The 22,108-nt window shown below is 29.4% G+C and overlaps 1 protein-coding gene across 2 annotated transcripts in view; it reads left to right on the top strand.

Annotated features, from left to right (window-relative positions):
* Positions 1-13,967, top strand: part of LOC130664646 (uncharacterized) — a 143,630-nt gene extending 129,663 nt beyond the window's left edge. The window contains exons 16-17 of one of the 2 annotated variants that reach the window (XR_008989438.1): positions 13,280-13,449; positions 13,858-13,967. The gene's annotated coding sequence lies outside the window, so the exon portion shown is untranslated. Of the gene's footprint in view, positions 1-13,279; positions 13,828-13,857 lie in introns of those variants that run through there. The other variant, XR_008989437.1, reaches the window with a different exon arrangement.
* Positions 13,968-22,108: the final 8,141 nt, after the last annotated feature.

Raw genomic sequence — 22,108 nt, 5'->3', positions numbered from 1 at the left:
ATTATTAATACAGATTTAGTTTAATGAAAGAATTTTATTTCATAAATTTTGCAAAGTAAAATTTTTTTTTTTTTACTTACAAATGTTTATTGAAGATATTTAAAAGAAGCCGCCCTCGCCCTAGATACAGTAATAGTACATTGTGTGACAAGAGATACAATAAGACGATTTCAGACCAGAGTGAAATTGACTGCCCGAGGGTTGACATCACCCGCAGTCTGAAATCCTGTTTCATCCTGTGTCATACACAATATTTTTCATGATAACCTGCATTGGACCTTAAAGTTTCAATGTCAGATACCAATCAGAAACAAGTTAATTTAAGACCAATGGTGTGATCAACTAGTAGCGTAAACGTAAATAGTCACTTGCAATTTATGATTAAACAGAAACCATAATAGTATATTGCATAGTTAGGTTACTAAGATAGTCTTAATGCACGGAAAGATTAGAACCTGGCTGGTTACTGTTCTGCACCCGACTCAGTACGGTGCAGAACAGTAACCAGTCGGGTTCCAATCTTTCCGTGTGTGGTGAGTGCAATGTTTTCAGCACAAGTCGTAGGGTCACATGCACGAACTGAGGCCTGGAGCTCAGTTAAAAATCTTAAGACGCGTGGCGAAATGTCATTTTAACACTCACGTTTCACAACGCCTGTGGAAGTCGAGGACATCTACTTTGACTTTACTCAACTACTTTGCACCGGTCGATAAACAGCCGTTTAGGGTTCGCAACGCAGACGTCATAAAGCGCGCAAATCAGACCTGCGTTGAATAATAGTATATTACACACCATGGGAGAAAAGTAGGACATTTTTACACGCGCGTGCGATTGCCAGATCCGAAGGCCAGGGTGGCAAACACGAATTAGGACGCCCTACTTTCCTCGGTGGTTAGTATACTACTTTTCACCAGGCCTGCACCTGAAAGTTTAAATTTTTGCCTCTGTTTTCGGGAAGAATGGCGCATGCACTAATTTTTATCATGTGTTTTCTCCAAAAAAAATAAAAAAGGAACAACTTTCTTCCCTCTAAACAGGGCAGGAATTCAAACTTTCGCCATAGTAATAGTGAAAAATATTTTTTCTCAAAAATAGTATATTTTTTGCGCTGTTTCTCTTTATTATATAGGCAGTACTATAACGATCATTAAATATTTAATATACGCTGGAAATTTCAGTTATTATTGTTATCAATAATTTCACATAATGGTTATTATATGGTAGTTATTTTCAAATTATCATGATATGCCATCGATAACAATCACTGATATTAACTATTGTTCTCGCACATACTCTACAGCAAGCATTATAATGTAAGCTGACAATATTTGTTTTACCAACAGTAATAGTTCACTGATATATGGTTATTTTCGATCATAACCTCACGGTTTTTACGATAAAGAAAATTTATTTTTTGACTTCGAAGAGCCCCAAAATTTTCAAACAGTAACGTTTTCGAGCTTTCTGAGCTCGAATCCCGCACGGAAAAAGTATATATCCGTACATATTCGGGCAAATCTGAATATATGCCGCATATATGAGACATATATTCAATTTTGCCCGTATATATCCTGGATATACATTTTTTTCGTACGGAAAAACAGCGGGAAGTTATAGGGTTGGCCCACAGGGTCAACCGTTTTTCATATTTTTTTTGTTCGGTATATTTATGATGACAAAAACGAAGTTGAACTGTGACGACTGCTCAAGTCTTCACCAATAATTAGATTGTCCTATTGTCCGATATCTCTTAATACAATTAAACTCTATAGCCTTTAATCTACAAAAAAAATAACTTTTTGTACCCCATTTACTATTAAAATACTTTGAGTGAAAAATATGAATAAAATTTAAAAATAAATCGCTTTAAATACACACAAACAGGAATGAAAAATAAAATGAAGTATTGGTAGTAAATGAACGTTTCCCTTTTCCTTTTTTTCAACCACAAACTTAATCTCTTCGTTTAAAAGTATCCATATAAATACAGATATATGTTGCCTACAAACATCGAGATATATTGAAAAACTGGTAGTATAATTCTCGAGGTTTTTATTTTACGTGAAACTGTATTCAAAAAAAAATCTCATGTAATCTTGGTAATGCTACGTAGCCACAGGCATATGTATGTAGTTATATATTTTATTTTAAATTTTTTTAAAAAACCCACTGTTCTTTTTTCTTATACCTTTTCTGGCTTGTGAATAAAATTGATGCTGGCAACATCCGGGCATAAACTCAAGCGTTGTAAATAAAAATGATCGGTGTTGCGAAAACAATAGGTAGACATAAATATATGTACAGTATAATTCCGTTGCCCGCATTAATGATTTTTAATTAAAATACAACGGTAATGAACATCCAGATCAATTAACTATTTATCAATTCATCGATTACATATATACATATATACATATAATACACACTGGCGTTAGGTTTAAAGTAAATTACGATTACTAATTAATGATCCTGCATTTTGGTGTTCAACCAACACAAATTATTGTTTTCTATCCCATACAGACTTTATATCCCAAATCGTTAGGATAGTAAATTATTCACTTACCCCTTTATCAATCTATACACATTGTGACTCGTTTGTCCAATAAAATTGTTTTACAGTTCGATAACTACGTGTCTATACCTATCGAACGAAGTGATTATCTATTTTTAAATTTTTTTGTTCACTATGAGAATTTCCGAACGGTTCAAAGACCAAAGTGATCACTTTGTTTTTTTTAATTAAGCCATTTTCCAATATATCGCTGTGGCATGAATCGATCCACGTCCATTTAATCCGATTGGACGTTCATCAAAATGTTCTACCAGCTCAACGGATCATCAGCATTCGTTCCTTCGTATTATTTACTCGTTCTAGTTATTTAACTTTGTTTTTTTTTCGTTTATTTTATTTTTAAAATATACTAAAATCGCTAGTAGGTTAAATTATCAAATTTTAGTCAATTTTAATCGTGTTTTTTGATGCTCTATTATTGTATTCCGATGAAAATATTTTCATTTGATCCTTTTTTTTTAATGAACGAATACAGCTCCCATGAATTTATTCCGCTTAATTATGAAGAGAAAAAAACAAGTTTTAATAACAAATTCTCTTTTGCTTTTCCGTTTCTGCCTTTTTTCCTTTTACGTACTAACCTCTTTTATTCAATTTTTATTTTCTTCACTGTCTTTTATCGTCACTAGAAAAATCACATTTTCCTATCTGCACTTTGTGCACTCGAGTGGAGCACGCAAAGTTTTAAAGAAATATTTTGATTTTATGAGTTTATGTATGGCTATTTATTTTTTTTTTTTTTTATGTGCATTAATTCAAAAAAAGTTCTGAGGTTTTATTCATTTGAAAGTTAATCAAAATTTTTTAAAAGAGAATACTTTTTAGGAAAATAGTTTAAAAGCATCAACTGGTTTATTTTCTTTGGATTTATCAGTCAGTTACAAGTTTTCTCTTTTATATATATATGTATATATATGAAACTGTTGCCCAGTCTCTCAAAAGAATTTTTTTTATCTTCGTCCACTTGCCAAAAGCTCCATAAAGTACCGCAGACTGGTTCTCTCATTACTCATGCATTTATTCGTTCTAATTACCAACGCACGAGTTATTTCAAGCGACGCTCGTGACTCTCCTTCTCATTTTGGTGTTCACCAAACGGATTTGTGATAGAAACTATGAGCTGACTGAAAATCTTATTCAACAATGGACGATGGAAACTAATTTTTTTTTTTATACACATTTCAAGTTTTCAAAAAAAATATTCATTCTAAAGTAAATTTGAACGAAAAATCATTATTACACAGTTAAAAAATTTGTGTTTAATTTAACACAAATCACATGTCCCAAACGGTCCACTCAATTTTTTGTGTTAATTTAACACATTATATTTGTGTCAAACAATAATACAGGCTTAAAACTTGTTGAAATCAGACAACACATTAAACTTTAGTAAAATGTACGATTGATGGTGTCCAATAATTAACACTAAATATTTAATCATTGAATTTTTATAGACAAGAACACAAAATTTTCAACTATGTATTATTATAAACTTCAAAATAGAGCAAAGAGGATTGTGTTTGGTGTAAATACATTAATAAAACTAATGTTAGACACTGTATACAGGATCGATATCAATAAAACAAAGATTGTATTATAATTGTTGCGTAATAAATAAGATCAGAAATGATATAACACCTGAATACCTTTGTAACCGTCTAATACATAATCATGACAACCATCAGTATATCACTCGGAGCAAATCACAAATTAGAATTGAAAAAACTAAAACAGTTACAGCCGAAAGATCAATTACATGCCGTGGATTTTTATGGTACATGGAAAAAATAATATAGTAGTGGCGACTCTCTAGGAAAGTACTGAGTACTTTCTGTAAAAAAAAAAATTTCAGACAGTACTGTATGCGATCTAGACTGTATCCACTACTCTCTGGATAGTACTGAGTAGATATAGTCTAGATAGTAGTGGATACAGTCTAGATAGCATACAGTACTGTTTGAATTTGTTCACAGTACTATCCAGAGAGTACTGAATACTATCCAGAGAGTACTGAGTACTATCCCGGACATTAGTGGATACAGTCTAGATAGTATACAGTACTGTCTGAATTCTTTTTTACAGAAAGTACTCAGTACTATCCCAGAGAGTAACCACTACTATATTGTTTTTTCCGTGTAGACTCTATTAGATGATGAAAATATATTCTAAAGTATGGTTTTAAACAATATATGTGACACGTAATCAGATAGTTTTTTACATTATTATCATTATTTAGTTATTTAAATTATTAGTAATCCATAATATATGAGGAAAATAATTAATCATGTCTTCCGTTTCATTTTATTATCTCTTTCCGCTAATTAATTTTAATGAATAAAATTTATTATTCACTAATAGGTATCACGTGTCATGAGCATTATTCAGCGAATTCAAATCCTTTTTTTAAATATATATTCATGTTTTAAAATTATTAAGTATACTTTTTCTATTTATTAATATAAATGAATAAATAAAATAAAATGAGTTTTTTTTTTCATTTTTAAAAATTTGATACCTCATTAGTTCTAATAAATTGAATAGAATTTTTTAAATTGATATAAAGCATTTCTGCATAAATCTCTTTGATGATAAAAAATCGATCACTAATGAACTCTTTGAATAACTCGTGGCACAGAAATAAATTTTGTGTAGTTTTGTTGAAAATGTTTCCAGACGTATCCTCGTATATCCAATAGAATTGAGTTACATAATTATATATGTGGTGTCAAAAATATATACCTAATGCCAAAAATACTCGTCGTTATTTCAACGACGCCTGAAATTCGGTTTTGAGGTTTGAATTTTTGAGCGGCAAATTCCAAGTTATTTGAATTTCAAGAATAGGATTTGTTTGGAATAGAAAGTATTTCATTGGTTACATTCTCGACAACCAAATGACGGCTTTCAGAAGAAAAATAACATTTCTTTTCTCAGTGTGGTCTTATTAAATAATGATGGAGTACAATTATTGTCCAACTTAGAATCTCTCAGATAATGAAATATTTTTTCATTTTCTTAATAAATAAAGATGGACCATAATGTATTCGATGAGAGTATACATTGGAACGAGAGATGAAGAAGTGGGTGAAAAGCTGTTCCAGGTCGAGGCCGTCGGGATAATAAATCATTCTTCCAGCATCGTCTTCTTCCTTCATGTCTATCTCCTTCCTATTTTTCCAAGAGGGATGAAATGTGACCGAGAAAACGAAAAGTCTTTTTTATATCTTCTTCTAAGTAACAAAAATTATAAAAAGTCTGGAGTATGCAGTTCTATGATTATTAATTTCTTAAAAAGTTCGACTTTCGATTTCAAAATAATAATAGTAATCGATATAAATCCGAAATAATGATGGTAATTATTCTTATGCGAACTTATCGAGGAGGGCCGCTACAAATGGAGACTACAGAAAAAATGCATTTTTTGGAATTACTTCTACGTCAGTTTTGAAATTATTTCAGTTCAATTTTTTAGCTCTCTTGAACGTGTAAAATAACATATAAATTTGAGGTAAAATTGAAGCTGCTATATTATATCAAGGTGATGTGTTGTGAAGAATCGGAGTTCTCGTGTGATCTCAAAGTCAAAAAAATTATAAATTTGCATCTTCTGGAACTTTAGGTGCGATTTGTGAAACTCTGAGGGGTTCTGAACGTTCTAAGTTAGTCTAGGGTTGTAGAGCATGAAATTTCGAACAAAACGACCCATGATTTCGATCATTTTAATAAAAAGTAATTGATTCCGTATGATCTCTACTTTCTAAACATGAATTAGTGAAATAAGTAGTGAATATTCACTACTTCAAAGTGCCAATCGTTCCACTTTGTGGAATTAGTGGTACGATTTGCACTCTGGATTAGTGAATATTCCCTTATTTCACTAATTCATGTTTAGAGAGAGTACACGCAAAAAAATGAATTATAAAAATTAGTAATCGATAACTAAAAATTAAAAATGTGGTCACAATTTAATATCATTTCAAACAGTAATTTCGTGGTTTTAATGAATATATTATAATAATGTTAATTTAAATATTGAAATTTAAAGTTTATATGTAAATAAATCATGTTACAAGTAATAGACATTACTGTTTGGTAGATAAAAAAATGAAATTATAATAATTTAACGTTTCAGCTTCAACATTCGATGTTTGGAACATTTAAGTTTATAGTAAAAAAGTAAAAAAACGTTCAGTATGATAAATAAAATTTTCAATGTCGAACAATTGATTTTATGTACAACGGTATATAATTATTACTTTCTTGAAATTGTCAAAAAGTATATCTTAAGCGCATCAGTTTTTATAGTTTGAAACAACGAAATTTTACTTGTGCTTGTAAGCTTTTAATGTATGTGAAAGAATTAACCTAAAGTATTACTGATGCGCGGCTATATCTATATGGCAAGATGACGTATTTTACCATTTCAAACAATAAAATTTATAGACCAAGAATGACTATTTTTTTTTCATATCAATATATTTTAGAGAATCATTCTTATACTTTTTCGCTTTCAATATTATATTATTTATGAATTACCTTCTTTGATGCGGGTTTATTGTTCAAACAATAAAAATCAATTGAAAATCCGAATAAAATTTATCGTTTATTTTTTTGCGTGTACATCAAGAAATTCATAATTTTGCGACTTCTGTAACATGCTTATGCACGAGTTTTAATTAATTTATAATTATTAATTGAATATTTAAAACAAAGAATATGATGATCAAAATGATTGACCAATACTGACCTAACCATAACAAAAATAGAATATGATTAGTGATGTGAAGCTGACCGTCAGGTCATTTTTTGACCGCCACGTCATGGTCACAAGACCGTCGGCGGCCCGTTCATAAAATGACGGACCGTCACAGTTGTGGCGACATCTTACAAAAGCCATCATAACTTTTATGCAAATTCAAATTTTGAAACCGCCATTTTCTTAAAAATACCACGAGATAAGAATACGAAGGGAAAAATAAATTTTTCAATCATTTACAAAAAAAGGTTGCGTCCAATCATCTAGCTGGTTGTGACTGACAAAATTCTTTATTAAGCGTTAATTTGTGACCAAGCCGAAATTTGTGATCAAAAATTTAATGAGGGTCACAAATCATCTAGCTAGATGCGACTGACCAAATTTGTGACAAAAAATTTTTTTTGTGACAGACACTTGAAATCTACGACATTTAGCGCCTATAGCCGGCAGCTAAAAATATTAGATAAGATACAGCTGGTAAAAAAAATACCTAATCGTTCTAATAGTGACGTCATCATCGGATCAAAAAATATTTTTTGGTTACATGTGCGATAGCAAACGACCAAAAAATATCGAAGTAACTTAACGAGCCATCTTGTGACAAAATTTATCATCATTTTAATTCGTCCACTTACCGACTTCTCTCTAATTTTCAACAAATTCTCAAAACAATCTTACCAAATAAATAAACGCGGATTTATAATCTGCCATTTATAGGCACTAAATGTAGTAAATTTCAAATATCTGTCACAAAAACTAATGTATTTATCTAGTACAATTGAGTCTAAGACGCTCGCACTCGATAGATAAACTACTATTTACGGTCCGAAATGACGGACGCTGACCAAAAAATTTGTGACGGTCATTTCGCATTCGAACAGGCTCGTCATTTAGGTCCGTCGGTCACAAACCGTCAGCGGACCGTCTTGTGACCAAAACTCAAAATGACGGTCATTCCGCATCACTAAATATGATGAAAAATGACAGCTCTATAATGAATGCGGCGCTAAATAGTAAATTTTTCTATGGGATATTTAAAAAAAAAAAAAAACGAAAGGAGACCCATCGAAAAAATTAGTTGACCTAACGGAGGCCTATCGATTGAGGTTTTGTCATTGCGCAATTTTCGAGATGAGGTACGTGCTACAATTGTGTAGACATATATTACATATTTTTACCTATACCCGCTAAACACCAGTATAATATATAAGAGAAAAAAAAAGTTGTAAAAAAAAATTAAATTACAACAACGCAGAGCTGAATATGACATATTGATTGAAATGTCAATGATATATTGATACCCTCATGGAAACAATGTATCTTGTAAAAAATAGTTTTAAATATTTTTTATTTTCTGTCACTTTGACTTATACGGAAATGAATTCTTTTTAATATTAAAAACAATATGTTTGACAATTGAAAATATTTAAAAAAGTATCGTTATAATAAAATGTAAATGGTATCAATTTAATTGAAATTCGTCTGTCGCGATAGCTATTTCAGTTATTTATTTAAAATAACAAAAAATAGCTTTAAGCACAGCGGTAACGGTAAATTCAAATTATTTCCTAGCGAGTGACCTCGACGAACGAAATTCGCGTTCGCGTACTCACCAAAGACTTCTCACGATAAATTTAAGTCAATGACTCGCATTAAATTCGACAATTTTACTCGATTCCAGCTTTCTTTTCCTGCCGATTTATCATCAAATCCTGGGCTATAACAACGAATACAATCCAATGGTATTAAAACTCGTACAATTCTTGCACCCGCCTGGAAATAGTCATTTGTTTTGTTTCATATTTCTTCGCTCGTTCGCTTGCTTGCCATATATATATACATATACATATATATATCGTTTAGTTACAAGTTAAAGTTACTATACTACTACGAGAACTAAACTTAGAGGTTTCATTAAGGTCCCAGAAATTTCCGAAGAATTTACGATCGAACCTAATTCAGCCTCCTGCTATATCGTCCTTCATGTTGAAACATAAGAGAAAATTTAACGAGAATAAAAGATTAAGAGAGAAAAAAAAGCTCTCACGTCGATGTCGTTAAACGCACAAGTCGTACTCTCATTCATTCTGTTTTTTTGTGCTTCTCTGTCTTTCTCAGTCATTGTCTTTGTCTTTCTCTCTTATATAGATGTATATACATTTTCGTTTCTCTATACCCTTCACGTCTTTTACTAAGATGATTGGCTGTAATTCAGAAATTTAATTTAAGAAGTTTCAAGCACGGCGTCCCGCGGAAATGAAATTCTCGAATCGCGTCCGGCAGTCGCGAGTCAACCACGTCACGTCCACTCTCTTCTATTTCTGTTAAGTGAAAAGATCAGTTGACTCGAAAGAATTGTCTTATTGAAAATGAATATTTCATGTCGGTTAATACTGTTGAAATATGATGATATGATACGTATATATATTAGGGTGTGTCATTTTAAGGCTATATTTTTTTTTTACTGCTATACCAGAAAATCTGGTAGTATATAGAAAATAAAAAATTGTGCCGTTGGGCTAAAGGGTTTAAGTCCAATAGCGGCTTAGCTCATCAAAAAATTCGATTTCCCATTTAAATAACGCGGGAAATTTTTTTTTTTTAACTTTGAGTATTTTTAACTCGTGAACAAATCGGTAGATCGAATTGACTAGTTTATATTTTTGTAGGAAATTGAACGCTCTACAAAAAAGGCCTCTTGGCATTTTTTGATAAATCCATCTGTTGGAAAGTTATTAGAGCTCGAAGTAAAGTTGGAGATCTTTTCACTTTTCCGGCGAAACTATCAGACTTATCATAAAATGTTGTAGAGTCTTTTTTGTTGACAATTATATTCTCTACAAATAATTGTCACTAAAGTTTGTTCAAATTCCGCATTGTTTTCTAGTTATTTTCATTTTAATTTCAAGCTCTTAAAAAAGTAGTGTTCTGATCTATTTCAAGAGCTCGACATTGAAATGAAAATAACTAGAAAACAATGCGGAATTTGAAAAAACTTTGCTGATAATAATTTGTAGAGAATAAAATTGTCAACAAAAAATACCCTACAACATTTTATGATAAGCCTCATAGTTTCGCCGGAAAAGTGAAAAGATCTCCAACTTTACTTCGAGCTCTAAGAACTTTCGAACAGATGGATTTATCAAAAAATGATAAAAGACCTTTTTTGTAGAGCGTTCAATTTCCTACGAAAATATATATTAGTCAATTCGATCCATCGATTTGTTCACGAGTTAAAAATACTCAAAGATGAAAAAAAAAATTTCCCGTGTTATTTAAATGGGAAATCGAATTTTTTGATGAGCTAAGCCGCTATTGGACTTAAACCCTTTAGCCCAGCGGCACAATTTTTTATTTTCTATATACTACCAGATTTTCTGGCGTAGGAGTAAAAAAAAAATTATAGCCTTAAAATGACACACCCTAATATATATATACATATGTGGAGACGAATATATGTAAAAAAAAATTTTTCTAATTAATTTAAATTATTAAAAAAGTCGGGGGTAAAACGGAATATCTATAACCTGTGAAATTTTTTTTAATAGACGAAATTATAAAAATGAATAAAAGTTTGTCTATTAAAAATTCAATTAACATTTTCACATGATTATGAAATTAAATTAAAAAAGTTATGATGATTGAATGGAATTCAATTAAATTTGACTCGGTATTTAATTGTAAAAAAGTTGATTAAATATAAAAGTAAAATGTTAATGGAGGTACAGATATTTAATTTTGTAATTGAGACGACTAAACATAAAAAATGAAGTGTAATTTAGTTTTAATCTCTCACAGTAATTTCATTTCTTAGTGAAAATCCTTTTACATTCCTCTCTCATCTCTACTTCATGCCTGTCCTATGGGTTTTATCGTCTGAGCGATTAATCGAGCGCGTCACGTAGATGTAAACGCTCCTCGATTTTAACGGCTGCTCGTTCGTTCGACCCCGATTGAACGAGGAAGAAAAGGGGTTGCTAAGACATGTACCTCAACCCTACAACCTATCTTATATCCTATCTCTTTTATTCGCGAAAATACTTTCACGAGTTTCTTTCCCCTTTATAAATATATATGTATAAGCAAATTATTACACGAAATTTTTCTTGCGAAAAAAAAAGAAATAATCAACAGATAAACAGAAAACAAAAATTTTTAAACTTCCCGCTAAGAAAATTGAAAATTTCAAAAAAAAGGGAAGTTATTGGTTTCAGTCTGGTTTTCAAAAACCGAGTTTTCAACAGATGACGTTTTGAGGTCCGAGGAAAATATTGATCATTTTTAAGATGTCCGAGAGTATGTATGTGCATGGAGAAAAATGTTGGTTCGAAACCTACAAATTTTTATTATGCTGTCAACCAAACTTGAAACAGGAAGGGAAGCATCCAAAAAATTATTACGTTAAAATCAAAAATTATTATGCCGCATCACAATTATTATAATGTATGAAAGTATATATTATTAAATCTTATCGATAAGTGTCTCGCGCATAGTAAGTATTATGATACAGCATAATGATTTTTCGTATGAGCATAATAATTTTTTGGATGCTTCCCTTCCTGTTTCAAGTTTGGTCGATAGCATAATAAAAATTGGTAGGTTACGAGTCAAAATTTTTCTCCGTGTGTGTACGTACGTACGTATGTATGTAAATATTGTAACTTTTGAACGAATGAACCGATTTCACTTTTTGAAGTCGCGTTTGAAGCGGCTCATTAATTTCAACAATTTGAGAGAAATTGAGCAAAATCGGTACAGTATATTCAGAGATGGTCCAAAAATAAAATTTTTTCAAAAACGTTCTTTTCGGGTAACTTGTAATCTACTCGATGGATTGATTCTAGAATTTATCCAGCTCTAAAACTTTATAAGCTGCATCGAATACTGGCTTAATTATTAAAATCGGTTCATTTGTTCCAGAGAAACCGTTGTTGGAAGAATTGCGAAAAAGTGTTTTTTTCTAATAAAATTCGAATTGTTGGGCTAATTGCTGAAAGTTTTTCTTTGAACGTCAGTGGTGAAGAAACTGCGTTGAATGTCACCCTTAATATCAGACTCGGTTCATTATTTCAAAAGATATTGGTGATTAAAAATAAAAAAAATAACGATGTACTTCATTTTCCCCGAATAATTCATAATATTATTTATCAAATGGTTCAAAAATTTTTTTTTAATGTTAGAGATCAAAAAACTGCGTCAAATGTCTTTTTGAATGTCGAAATCGGTTCATTACTTCCAAAGATATTGCTGATATAAAATTAAAAGATAACGATTTACTTGATTATTTTTTTTTTTTTGGCATTATTCATTACTTAAATTTTTGCAATGGAAGGTGCGACATTACTATTTTCGAGCTTGAAAAGTTCAAAAATGTATTGACAATAGTACACAGTTAAAAACGAATCGTCAAAGTGTAAAAAAAAGCGTGTGTTAAAATTTTGTTGAATATTCAACACTTTTGTGTGTCAATTTAACACACAGTATTTATCTTGTTTGAACTGCCGCAATCGATTGATTTTTCAACACACAAAAATGTTATTTTATTCGAAAGTAACACTTTTCATATGTTACTGTTAAATCAACACACAAAATGTTAAAAATAATGTCGACCATTACAAAAGAATTATTGGAAAATTTTTACTTTTAACATATACGTGCGTAATTTTTTTTAACACTCACAACATGTTAAAACAACATATAAATAAGTGTAAAATGTTCGTTTTACACATGATGAGTGTTGATTTTGACGAATCCTTTTTTACTGTGTATTTTCGAGCTCAAGAGCTCGAAAACAGGGGGAAGCTTTGGGACTGGCCCTCAGGGTCAGGCGGTTTCCAGATTTTTTTTACAAAAATAACGATAACATTCATCTTAAAAATGGATTAAGTTTAAATAAACCCTTATAATATATTTTTATAAAAATAATAATTTTAACTAATTAATTTTTTTAGTTACAGAAAAAAGGAGTCTGGAAAAAAAATATTAAAAAACTGGAGCATTATTAACGTCACAAGATTCCTGATCCTTTAGTGGAGTGATTTAAGCCAGTGGACTGGAGGAAAGAGAAAACAGGAAGAGAAATATCGTGTTGTTTGCGGACAGCATTTTAAAGAGAAACGAGGTAAATATTTAGTCGGTATAATTCTCGTGGAATCGAAAATCCTACTACCGCAAATTTACGTAATTTCTACGTCTATGTTCTCTTTCCCCTCATTTTACTCTTCCAAGTTTTAAAAATATTTTACAAGCATTTTTAACTCGCCAACTAATCCGAATACTCTACGAACGTACATTTAATTCTCTCATTAAGCTGTAAAAAAAATTGTTAAAAAAATTTAGCTACCCTGCGAAAAAAAATTAATTACTATATTATATTATATTATATTTGATATTATCATTCATGACTAAATATTTCAACGAAATATATTTTTTCATACACATGCCTCAGAATATCGCCATTGTATTTTAAATAATATTTGGACACATATTTATTTTAATGAGTTACCGTTTTACCTTAAAAAAATTTCAGATTTTAATTAAAAAGTTATTAAATGGATCCCATGTAAAACTGACATGAAATATTCGGATAATACGAGCCGTTTTATAAAAATAAAATTCAATTAACTGTCTCGAAATTCAATAAATTTTAATACTCTACGTATTTTTTTTAACTCTAAGCATTCCCATGGCGCACCGAAAACCACAAGCAATTTTTAATTACAGATTTCTATGCTTGGGTCTTGGAATTTTAAACTCCAAATATCTCAATAACTATTTAGGTTTGAAAAAAAGCAAAAGATACCTTTTTCCCGGGTCGGAAAATTTGATCTGATTTTAGTCTGACTAGATTATATTTGGACTAATTGGTCTGCCTTTAAATTTTCATCAAAATTTCAAGCTGTTTTTTATCTATAGACGATTAAAAACAGACTAATATAAATAACAGGCAGTAAAAGTCAGATTTTGGTCTGGGGAAAAATAAGAGAAGACAATAGATTATGAGTAGGGACAAGATTTTTGCCTTAATTTTTAAATGAATTATTCAAATGTTTGATATTGCCGCGAAAATATTTGTTTTATCATAAAAGTTTTCAAACAAAAGTTGTGGGAAATTTAATTTTCTAAAAAAAATCTCATATGATTTTTTTAAACGACCAATATTTTCACCGTAATTCTGAAATTAAGGTTCATAATGAATGATTCAAATTTTTGATTATTACAAAAAATCTGAATTTTGAAATTACGGCTTTTTTATTAGTCCTAAAAAAAAATTATAAGAGACATTTTTTTTATAAAATTAAATTTCCTACAACTTTTGTTCAAAAAAATTTTTTATGCGACCAATATTTTTGCCGTAATATCAAAAATTTCACACCATTAAATATTGATTATTATTTTTAAATTAAAGCCAAAATCCTGACCCTAATTATGAGATAAAAGTCTAATTTCGATCTAGAGGCGACCAAAACCAGACTAAAAATTATTGAACTCTAAAAATAGTCTAAATTTGGAATAGTCTGGGTAAAAATCGATTAAATTTCACGTTAATTAAATACAAATAAAAAGTGAAATTGAGTAGAAATGACTTAAAATTTTTATTTGACTTGAAACAGATCAAATTTTTCGACCCGGGTTGTAATAGTATATTGTGTGAGAAGGGATGAAACAAGACGATTTCAGACTAGGGTGAGGTTGACTGACATCACCCGCAATCTGAAATCGTGTTTTATCCTGAGTCACGCACTATATTTTTCATGATTACCTGCATCGGAACTTGAAGATTCAGTGTCAGCAGCCAGTAAGAAACAAGTTAATTTCAAGCCGATGATAAGGAAAACTGTTAGAGAATGAGAAATATGTGATTTACAGTCACTTGTTAAATAGTAAATCAGACAAAAATATTATTTTCACTCATTTTTTATTAATTTTATTTGGTTAATTAAAACAGTCACTTTAAAAATTAAATGAGTAAATGGAAGTGACAAGTAAATAAATGAGAGTAATTAGGCTGCAAATGAACATTGAATATTACTGACACCGGGTAGAAACAATTGTGTTTCCTCCCTTGGGAAGAAACACGCATGTTTCTGCCCGCTGCATGAAGGTATTCTTGAATTACGAATTCGCTAGCAGTTGTTTGCAGCATCTGCTTGAAATTCGCTTGTTTCGACGGGCTGTAGAGACACTGAAACTTCAAGTTTCGATACTGGTATCATGAAATAGTATATTACACACCTAACCCAGTAAAATAAGAAAAGTCTCAGAGCACATGTAATTGTTGGCCGAGGAGAAGCCGAGGTCAACAAACATGTGATCTGAGGCTTTCTTACTTTACTGCCCTAGGTGTGTAATATACTATGCTTGCTATTCAATAATTACAGAGATATTTATACAAAACCAATAACATTTTGTTCTCAATATAACTTTGAACCTGATGGGAAATTTTGCCGATCTGAAAAATTTGTTCAATAAAAAATTTTCCATCCCCAAAATTTTGCACAATTAAAAAACTTGAAAATTCTAAATCGATCTACTATTTAACACAATGAAAATAAATTACATTTATTAAGTGTTACTTTGTGTTGATTTTGACATAAATTTAGTGTTTAAATTCAACATAATTCATTCAAATTTTGTGTGTCCCGTTTCTATCACACAAATTATGATGATTGACCCAATATTTTTCTCTGTTCAAAAAAAAAAAAAAATTTATTCATCAAAAGTTCTTTTGTGATTCAAAGTTTATTATAAATTTAGACGCAAAGCGAGTAAATTTGGGTTAAAATAAGACAAAAAATTTTATTCTATGATTTTTCTATCCCGATCTCCACCGTCTTAATTTGTTCTAAAATATTTACAAGATATTGTAATCAAATTAAACTCAAATTAATGGTGATTATTTGACGCTAATTGAGTCTCTTATTTTATTTTTAAAACAAATGTTTGTAATCAATTAAAAATTAATTATGCAGAAGTCTATATTTACATTTATACAATACTGTAAAATATCCCTCGTTATTCAGAGAATTAATTTTACTTCTGGAATATTTATAGCCAATTTTGTCGGTTCTTATTTAGATACAATCCTCGATGGTACTCATCCGTCTTACTCAACATCGACTTTTTCTACTTCTTTTTCTCTATATTCCAAAGGTGATTTGGTTCTTTCTTTCATCTAGTCATCATTCGTCAGGCATTATTTGTCAGCCTTTTGTCACCATTCGTTTTTTTCCCGTCAACAATTAACCTCTTCTTTGTCCATCCTTCGTCATTGATCATTGTTCATTAGTTTTCCACAAACTTTTTTCTTTTTTTATATCATTCTTTTATAAATATTTCCTTGACAAAACTTTTATAAGACTATCACTCATGTCTATTTTTATTCTGTATCTTCCCTTTATTTTTCTTACTTTTATTCTTATCAGTTATAAATAAGAAAAGAAAAATTATTATGTGTATTGTAAAATAATAAATATACTTTGCACTTCAATTAAATTAATTGAAGATTATTTAGAATGCAAATTATAATTTTGGAGGAAGATTTGTACAAAAAAATAAATCGTTTTGTTAAATAGGAATAATTATTTTCTGATAATGATTTTATTTAATTTAATGATTATTTGTTTTTAATTTATGATACTGAAGTTAGTCGACGTCTCATAATTTTTTGAATTTATTCAAAACGATGAATTATGGAAAAAAAAAATTGTACTTTTAGTTCATTAAATTCTCTACACGTACATATTTTTAGTTTTTTTTTTGTACTCGATTTGTTGGAAATAAAATCCAAAAATTGTTAATTGTCTACTAACTTCAGAATCATTTTAATTTAGGGACAGAAGGGGTAGAACGGACTTTGTATGACAAAACGAACCAACTAAAATTTTTTATTAGTTACAGTAAGACGCAAAATGACCCGGACACACTTTTCAAAAAATACACATAGAGGCAACACAGCGTCTTGGGGTAATTCGACTACTCAAAATTGCTTACAAATAGTATATTACACTCCTCGGGAAGTCAATAAGAAAGCCTCAGATCACATGTTTGTTGATTACATGTGATCTGAGACATTTCTTACTTTACTTCCCTAGGTGTGTAATATACTATTAACTCAGAAATCAGCATAGGAAACTATCATTCACACAATTAAATTAAAATTCTCTTGATTCTACTAGAGGTTCAATCTACTGAAAAAAAATTTCTGAGTAAACGTGGAGTGAATTTTTTATGTATTCACTCTCCTTCGCAGTGAATTTTATTCCGAAAGGAAATCATGAAAAATATGAAATTGTAAAAAAACTCCAAAGTGAAATCGTAACACTTCGCGGATTTAAATAAAATCCGCGTCACTCCGAAATCACTCCACTCAAAAAAAATTCTTGTTTACTCCGCATGCGGATTTTGTTTTTAAACTCCGGAACTTCGAGTAAAGAAGAAATTCAGATTGAAATGATAGTTTTTAATTTAGAACGGTCTATTTTGCCTCACATTTAAAATTTTTTCCAGTAGTCATGTCTTATTAATACCGATTACTTATTTAGGGACTAAGAAAAAAAACTTACGCTGTTGACATTTCCTTTTTAGAAGCCACGTTTACCCTTTCCTCTATTTTTTTAAAACATAAAGAGTAGAATATATATAAAAAAAATGAAACTAGTAGCCATAGTTAACTTAAACGTAACGAAAATGAAATAGAAGTGTTCTACTTTAAAAAATAACGCACGAGGTTAACAAGAGTAAACTGGCCTTTAATGGCGATAGAGATTTTTTAGCCTTATTCGGAATCTACAGATGCTTGACACCATTTAAAATAATTTTTATTTCTATTACAAAATATTGAAAATTCCAAAGATTTTCGATGACAAAAGAAGAGAGAATTTTTTCATCAAGATGATGATTTAAATTCCCAGAGGCAATATTTTTCATTGGCCCTTATTACTACGTGGAATTTTCTCCAGTATCTCGTGGCCCAGCTTCTCGATCTTGAATTAGACAGGTACGAATCGTTCTTGAGGGCAAGATGAGAACGAGCAACTGGAATGCCTAGCAATATCTCTTTACTCATTCGCTATCATCTCTTTCTCTCATATTCTCAAGGGAACTAAAAAAATATCTCGGCTTATTCGCGAATATCTGTGATGTATTATAATATTTTTAGACATTTTCAAATTTATTCAGAATTAAATCGATTTTTTTTTCATTTGTTACTCTACTTATCTGTATTTATATACTGCGCGGAAAAAAATTATCCATGGAAATCTAGAAACGACAAGTAATATAATGATAAGGAGATCAGTAAACATTATTATTCTCAATAGTCATTTAATTTATAATTCAAATGTAAATAATTGCAGGATAAATATTAAATTTTATTGTCTATGCAGGAAAAATTAATGTTTGAACTTTGAAAATCGTAACTTGAACATTTAAAATTTATGACACGTATTATAAAATTTATTGTTTGGAATGCAAAGTTCCCTATATTGACACCCAGGCTCCGGTTTGTAATTTCAAACGTCAATTTTCAAAGTTTATTTTTTTATGATCCTGAATTTAGCAGACAATTTAAAATTTTTGAATGCTATTTTCAACTAGTTAATTACAAAAATTAAAAAAACTAAAAAAATGCACATGTAGAAAATTTTAAAAACTATAATTTTTTTATAATTTACGGTTTTGAAAACTTCCAAAAATTATTAGATGTCGACTAACTTCAGAATCATATTTTTTTTCCGTCTGTAAAAAATTTGCAGAAAAAACGCGGATTAAATCCGGAGTGAATGCGTAGTAGATGACTGCGTAGTTATTTTAACTTCTTGGAGTAAAATTCACTCGAAGAGGAGTTTATTTTAATACTGAAACTTCAGTCCGGAGTGAAATTTACTACTGAAATTAACAGACAATTAACAATTTTCGGATTTCTTTTTCCACAAATCGATTACAAAAAAAATAAAAATATGCACATGTAAAAAATCAAAAAAACTGTAGGTGCAAATTTTAAAAATATATTTTTCTTTATAATTTATACACGAAAAGAAATATCCGATAAATTTTACTCGTTAATTTTGAGTAAAACTGGACCTGGACTAATAGGTACTCTTCTGTTTCTTGATACTGTTCAATTATGGGGTAGAAAAACCTAATTTCGAGTATCTTTTAAATAAAAAAGAGTAAAAATTAAAACAAAAGGAATCAGTTTTTATTCTTTTCATATTTATTTTGTTTCGGCCCAGGGTTTGTAAAGTGTAGAGTAAATTTTATCAGAAAATTCTCTCCGTGTAGTTTTGAAAAAAATCAAAAAATTATTGAACGTCAGTTAACTTCAGATCATCTTCTAAAGGCAGAATTTTAATAATAAAATTTAAAATTTGAGTGAATGCGGATTTAAATAAAATCCAGATCATTCCGAAATCACTCCGCTGTAAATACGAACTCTCCATTTACTCCGTATGCAGAGTGATTTTTTTTAAACTCCGAGTGACGGAGTGGATTCGGATTTAAATAAAATACGTAACTTCAAATTCACTCCTGATTTTTTAGAATGTATCAGATGTCACATAAATTTATATGCTAAGAATTGAATATAAAGTAAAATGGTCTAATTTAGTGCAAACTTTATTACACATGTGTTTATATAAATATATGTGGATAGCAATTTTGTTCAATCGACTCTTTGAACCCTCGGAGATTTATCGTGCTTTTGTATACATTCTTATTGTGCTTTAGTGTGTAAAGAGACAGAAGTATATAAGTATACAATATAGCGAAGTAGTCATGTACTTTAGCTTGGATAGAAATTGTTGAGTAGAGAAATAGGAAAAAGTTTCGATTTTCTCGGACAATATTTGTCGAGAATCCCAACACGACCCAATGATTCGTTTTGTGCTTTTTTTTTCTTCACTGTATTATGGGAAAATAAATGAAATTGACTTTTAACTTGAAAAAAAAAAAAAAAAAAAAAAAAAAAAAAAAGAAATAAACTATTGGTAAAAACAAGTGTAATTACTCACTTATTTATTTTTTTAATTAATAAATTGAACGGTCAATTCATGAATTTTTATCGGCGGTAAAATTTAAAATTAAAAAAAAACTTTGACATTTAAATCACTGGTGCATAAAACAAAAATAAATATTGATTTATATATTTGAATATTCCAGACAATTGAACTGGATTTTTTATAGAAGAATTTAATTATTGATAAAAGTCACCATATAAAAATATTTTTTTGATGATGAATTTTTTAAATGAATTTTTTTTTTTTTTAATTAATTTATGATGAAAAAATAAAAATTTTTGTTTTTTACTAATAATTATATAGTAGAAAAAATATTTTAGATAAAATTAAATATTTTGAGTTAAATGGATAAAAAATTGAATATTAGAGATAAAATTTTATGATACTGAAGTTAGCCGACTTCTAATAATTTTTGAATTTTTATAAAAACAATAAGTTCCAAAAAACAAATATTCAAACAATTGCACCTGTAGCTCTTTTAATTTTCTACGTGCGCATATTTTTAGTTTTTTTTTTTCTATAATTCATTTAGTGAAAAAAAAATCCAGAAATTGTTGATTGTCTGTTAACTTCCAGACCATGAAATTTTTTAAAAATTATTAATACTTTTTTTTAGTTACCCAATGATATAATACTGAAAGGGAAGGCATCAGTTGCCTACAATTTTTTGCCGATTGTATCAAATGCCGACAATATTTTTTCGTACATAGTAAATGCATACTGCTCAGTTTCTTACTGCTCAGTTGCCTACCAAACTTTATTGCCTACATAAATAAAAAATATAAACATATAAATAAATATATTTTCAATCATTAACAATGTTAATTAATTTTTAATCTGATAGAAAACTTAATGAGGTTTCCAGTTAATATTGTGGAAACTACCATGGTTCTGATATTTTTCAGATCATCTGAGCTTTTTTTTTTTTAAATGATCGGTCCTGAACATTCATCATTTCTCATCAATAAGTACTTGATTTAAATCAGAAGCTTATCTACATTAATCAGGTACTTCTCTGATGGGTACACAGTTGAATAGTAATCAATTGGACATCATAAAATATTTTTTCAGTAGGCAATAGAACAGTCTGCAATAAATTTTTTATGCAATTAGAATATATATTTTTTATTTTTGTAAGCAATAGAACTGTAGGCAATAAAATTTGGTAGGCAACTGAGCAGTAAGAAACTGAGCAGTATGCATTTATTATGTACGAAAAAATATTGTAGGCATTTGATGCCTTCCCTACTGAAGTTAGCCGACGTCTAATAATTTTTGAATTTTTATAAAAACATAAGTTATGAAAAAAAAAAATATTTAAAAAATTGCACCTGTAGCTTTTTTAATTTTCTACACGCGCATATTTTTAGTATTTTTTTTTTCTTAATTGATTTATTAAAATAAAATCTAAAATTTCTTAATTGTCTGCTAACTTCATACTCATCTCAATAAATTATCAATAAAATTTTACTCAGCCAATAAAAAAAAAAAATTGTAAGTTAGGGGCAAAATGTGCCTCTTAAAAAAATAACAAAACTTTTTTTATATATTTTTTTTTTTTAATTTTCAAGTTTTTATTTTATTGAAATCAAAATTTTAATTTTATCTTCGATAATTTTCAACTACAAAAAAACAATCGTACTGAGCACTCTGGCCAACCTCAAAAAAAAAAAAAAAATAAATAAACGAAGATTTATTTTTAAAAAATTAAATTTATTACTTAAAAAAAATAATATTTTTTTCAATATTCAAATTTTCTAA

Source organism: Microplitis mediator, chromosome 3 (assembly GCF_029852145.1).
Source record: "Microplitis mediator isolate UGA2020A chromosome 3, iyMicMedi2.1, whole genome shotgun sequence".
In the NCBI taxonomy this organism is placed as follows: Eukaryota; Metazoa; Arthropoda; class Insecta; order Hymenoptera; family Braconidae; genus Microplitis; species Microplitis mediator.
This window is presented reverse-complemented; position numbering and strand designations above follow the sequence as displayed.